Consider the following 6,000-nt stretch of genomic DNA (forward strand, 5'->3'; position numbering starts at 1 on the left):
AGACAGACTGCCACATACACAGATAGACAGATTAAAGGCATTGTGTGGGTTTGTTTACATAAATTTTTTTACCGTTGGAGTTGACTCATTTGAACACTATCCAGGTAAATATATGGGATTTTTTCACCCATTTTTTGATAATCCACTGTACGAAAATCAGTTCAATCAGTTCCAAAAGACATAACACACTGTCCCACTCTGAAGGTCTGTGCTGAGATTGGTGGATGTAGCTTGAAAGAACTAGGAGTTAGGGTTAGAAATGTTGGTAGGTTTAGGGATTTTGAAAACAAACATTTCTATATTTATGCTGCTAAAGTAAGGTAGAAATGCATCACCATAGCCACTGAAAGAAGTAAATTTTGACCAGGCACAGACAGCCTGCTCAGAGCAGCCATAACTTCAGACGCCTCTCTCAAGTGCAACATTACGACTCTGTAGTTCCTAAGGGAACATGACCCAGTGTTGTAAATGGAGGCAAAAGCATATTTTTTTTTATATTATTATTTAATTCTGCGCTGTCTGTTACTGGGGAAATCAATTAAAGCACTCACTGAGATAACTTGTATTGGGCACCGCACGATAATGAGCTAATCATTCAGCAAACAATTGGTCCACAGCCATTTCATCTTGCTTGTTGGATAGAGCACATGAAGGCCAGAGTGTCCAAATCTAAGCTTTAAATCATAGATAAATGTGTCTCCTTTAGACATATCAATGTATTGATGCATGGAATATGTGATTGTGAAGCAACGCTCACATATTCCAGCCTCAATTATAAAGCATGCTGGCTGCAGGAGCCAACCACATCCTGGGTAAACATAACCTTCTCCCAGCTGGGAAATCATAAATTGACCCCCGACAAGCCCACATGTTCTCATTCCACCAATCACAGCAGGGCATTTTTCTCATGTCTGCAGATTTCACAGATCCTCATCACAAAAGAAAATCTTTACACTATTCCATTCTGACATTGAGAGTTGCCTACTGTTTCCCTATAAAACCCCACAGGATATTTAAAAGGTATACACTGGTAATCTGTATGAATTACAATGACTCTTGCTGTCTTACTAATAGAGTAACAATTAATACTGAAAAAGACTGAATATCCAATTAAAACTATAATGCAAGATATTTATATGCATACAGTCTAGTAATTACTCAAACATAGCAAATCCATTATTTATGCAAAACTGACATGCAGGCTGCCGGTATTTTCCGTCTCCTAATATAACAGGGAAAAAATCCTCTGGATAAATTAGTCATGACCACATATGCACGTGGAGCAATCCAGACATACTGTATGAAATATTAAAAATTGCAGCTGACAAAGTATGGGATTTCAAAGCAAGCTACCACTGGAAAAAAATGTTTTTAAATATTTTTACAAATTGTACAATTTACACAGATGAAGTCTAATATAAACATTTACTAGCAATTCTGATATCCTGTAGAAATGACTATTAGAAATGTGTGGTGTAAGCATCAATGTGTTTCAGGAGATTTTGTCCACATCATAAAGGGAAAAAACTGCATGAGTGCTTACCCTGTCCTTAGTGTGTAGCATTGTCCACACACACCCAGTCCCTAGTCACGCATAAACATGTAGGAAATTAATACATTAATCTACATTTCATATACCTGCTCACCAGGAACATATTTATCATATTAAATAATCATTAATAAGGCAAAAAGAAGGAAAAAGTGCAAAAAAAAGCTCCAAGAAAATCTCAGTTGCAAGTTCACCTTTTCATTAAGCCCTACAGAATGAAATAGACATTCTTACTTATAAGCAACAATGAAGATCCATTCAGAGCACAAATCCATTTAGAAAAGGCTGCAGTCCAGGTGAAATGCTGAACCAGCTATGAGCCAGCACAGAAATCCATCTCTTGCTATCCATGGTAACCAACACCTTACTAGAAGCAGCATGGGTGTGCATGCGTGAGAGAGCGAGAGAGGAAAACTGACAGCAGCAGCCAAGGGAAACAAAATTCATTCTACTGCCATGGCACCCAGTGACTGCAGGCTTTCAGCAAGCAAAGCATTCAGCTGTGCACTAGACACTAAGTCCAAAACCCCTGTCCTGCCTTGTTCCCTTTCTATGCCTCAGATTGCATGCTCCCTTTCTTTTAAAATCTGCAACACATGCCATTTGTCTGGATTGTGAGGAATTACCTTGGATGGGCAAGAGGGTCTTTTACGCGAGCAGGTGAACCCCGGCCACCGGCAGAAGAGGAACTGTAGCACTGCAGGGATCCCCAGAGATGCCCGGGGCTGCAGCTCTAACTCGGCACAAACACCAGCCACCACCACCAGCAGCAGAGGATGGGAGGGAGAGTGGCAGATAGAGAGAGATAGAGAGAGAAAGAGAGAGAGAGAGAGGGGGAGAATGAAAAGCAGCAGAGGGGGGCTACTCAATTTGAGGCAGCTAGGCACATTACATCATTGCTTTCAGCTCCTGAGCTGGAGAGAGGGGAGAGGAGGCACTCCCCTTTACACCTTCTGTCTGATAACGTAAGTGTGTTAGCACAGAACCTGCAGAGGATAAAATATACACCAACCGCCTCAAAACATGAGAGGTACAATAATGAACAGGATTATCCTCAGATACAGACATATTTTATGTTTTTGCACAATGGTTTTACATACATCTGCTACCAATAATGGATTGTAGAATGAAAATAAGAAGTATAATATTTGGTGTAATTACATTCAGACCTTTCATGTTTGCAGTCTAACCTTTATGTAGAAGGACTGTAGAGAAATGGTTAAACCTTTTTTGTTGTGTACATCAGCACAATTTACGTTTTTCGTGGTGCTTGCTAAGAAAAGCATCATTATTGCTATTTATCATATTTAGGGTTAGGGATTTGAACAAACCCCTCAGTTTGCTGTTCATGACACCCTTTCTTTGCTTGCATATCGCTGATTGCAATGTTTTTGGCCATGTTTTAGTGCAAAAACAGTGCCAAAAATGCAAGTGTGAAAAAAGTCAGAAGAATACACATCAAATTTACATTATGTTAATACAAAATTACAGATTCATAACACATGAATAACACTTATGCAATGCATTAAAGTATTGCTAATATTTGTTTCTCATGCATGTAACATGATGTACACCTTTACAAAACGTTCTGTGCACATGCAATTTATTTTTACGCTTTCAAATTCATTTACGCTTTAACTAATCTTTCTTTGTGCATGCACATTTTTCTATCACACTTGTAACTTAATTTATGCTTTTACAAATCTTACTCTGGCATGCGAATAATTTAGGTACTATTTTACCTTCATAAATAATCGAGTAAAATTGACCATCTGTAAATATTTTTTAAATAATTAAAAAAGAACAGAACAAATTTCGACTACTGCTATTAACGTCTCAACACATAGCAAGTCCTCTGTAATCCTCGGCAAACTTCGACAGATAGTGGAACCGCTCATTTGGTTCTTTTTGAGTCGGATGGTTTGTCGTGCTATGTACAAGTACTCCAGCTTTGCATCTTGCGTCATCAACCTGGAACAAAATTTTGCTTCAGTTCGATGAGAGAAAGGCTCGACACTTTACTTGCTGAGAATCGTCTCATAAGAATGATTAATTCAAGAATCGGACATCACTAATCTGGCATTACGGTGGTGAGTTTTATGCAGTCAAGCACCACTTCAACGCTAAATCAGGAAAGAAGCATCTAATTTGAATCTCTTTGTCAAGGTGACTCCAAGAATGTAGCGCAGCTTAAGGACAGGGGCCAATGAGGCGGTTTTGTGGTTACAGTGGTTGTTTGATGGTCCTGAGAGATGGACAGAGTCAGAATCAGAATGAACTTTATTGACAAGTATGCTTACACAACTTACATGGCATTTGTCTTGGTGACAGAAGCTTCCAGTACACAAACAATACAGCAACGAGACAGAGATAATAATAATAAAAAATTATAATAAAATAAAAGTGCATAGAATATAAAGTATTTATAGAGATACACAAAAGGACAATATATATATATTATACACATATGTACAATATAAAAATACAAATATACAGAATTGTATACAGAAATATACATATTGGATAAATATATAACTTAAGCTGTGTATTGCAGTTTTAACTGTTCATGAGATGGGTAGCCTGAGGGAAAAAAACTGTTTCTGTGCCTGATGGTTCTGGTGCTCAGTGCTCTGTAGTGTCTGCCAGAAGGCAACAGTTCAAAAAGGTAGTGAGCTGGGTGAATGGAGTCCAGAGTGATTTTTCCAGCACTTTTCTTCACTCTGGAAGTGAACAGTTCTTAAAGGTAGGGCAGGGGGCAACCAATAAACCTCAACAGTCCAAATTGTCCTTTGTAGTCTTCTGATATCCGATTTCGTAGCTACACCAAACCAGACAGTTACTGAAGTGGAGAGGACAGACTCATTGACTCCTGAGTAGAACTGGATTAGCAGCACCTGTGGCAGGTTGAACTTCCTCAACTGGCCTAGGAAGTACAATCTCTGCTGGGCCTTTTTCACATTGGAGTCAATGTGGGTCTCCCTCTTCAGGTCCTGTGAGATGGTAGTGCCCAGGAACCTGAATGACTTCACTGCTGCCACAGTTCTGTTTAGAATGGTGAGAGGGGTTAGTGTTGGGCTGTTTCTCCTAAAGTCCACAATCATCTCCAACGTTTTTAGTGTGTTCAGCTCCAGGTTGTTTTGCTTACACCAGCCATTCAACCTCCCTTCTGTATACAGACTCGTCATCATCTTGGATGAGGCTGATGACAGTAGTGTAGTCTGGAAACTTCAGGAGCTTGACATAGGGGTCCTTGGGGGTGGAGTAATTTTTATACAGGGAGAAGAGTAGTGAGGAGAGCACACATCCCATTGGGGCACCAGTGCTGATTGTACATGTGCTGGAAGTGAATTTCCCCTGTCTCACTAGCTGCAGCCTGTCCGTCAGAAAGCTGGTGGGCCACTGACAGATAGAAGAGGGAACAGAGAGTTGGTGTAATTTAGTCTGGAGATTAGCTGGGATGATGGTGTTGAAAACCGAACTGAAGTCCACAAAAAGAGGGGGGTGGGGGGTGGGGGGTTACAGGGTTCTGTTATTATTCCATTCAAATGTTAATTTCTACACACCACATAGACCACCAAGCAGGCCTGGAACATCTTCCCAATGTCGTGTGTTCCCATTCTACACTGCTTTGCCGTTCAATACTCTTGCTTTTCAGGAAAACAATCATAAGACAAGTTGCTGTGTGAATCTGAGAAACTGCAGACAGCCTGTGAAAACAGAGAGCTTTTTGTGCAGAATCAGTCCTAACTAAGTGATCATGATTTATTTACGTTAATTCCACACGCTTCAAAAAAGCCATTGATTTATAGCAAGCAAAATCTCCCCAACCAATAGATCAGTCTTGTTTTTGATAAATGGCCTCTGCTGTTTTCACTAGCACTTGATTTTATAGAAGGAATTTTTCATAATAGTGGCAGCTGTTGGTCATTTGATGGAGGGTTTGAAGAAGAAATCATGACCTTTTGCTTTAGTGCACTCTTGAATGGGTAAACTGCAGATGTTATTGCTCAAACTTTCTGAGATAGAAGATGATATGGATGGGGTTTAGTACAGACAAAATACAAAATCAAGCCAACTTCCATTTGATTTTCCATGTTGCTTCTTTTCAATAAATAAAAATGAAATTTTTTTGGTTGATTTTGGATCATCTTAATTGTGTTGAATTAAGAGACTTTCTCTGACAAATGAAGATGGTGGACTATTATTACTTGGTTATGTGCCCTTCACCACAGAACAGTATAAAACATAATTGTTCATGTACACCCAAATAGACCAGAAAATGATTGGAACATTGTCTGTCTTGTATTGTACTTAATAATTATGACAGAGATGGGGAAAAATCATTTGCTGAAGTCATTTTGTGTGTTCCTTAGTGTCTTTCATAGCCAATGAATGACATTCCAAATATGCTTTGTTTTCTAGGTTGCCTGGAATGCAGAAATCAGACAAGA

This window comes from Xyrauchen texanus, chromosome 29 (assembly GCF_025860055.1).
Source record: "Xyrauchen texanus isolate HMW12.3.18 chromosome 29, RBS_HiC_50CHRs, whole genome shotgun sequence".
NCBI classification, from domain to species: domain Eukaryota; kingdom Metazoa; phylum Chordata; class Actinopteri; order Cypriniformes; family Catostomidae; genus Xyrauchen; species Xyrauchen texanus.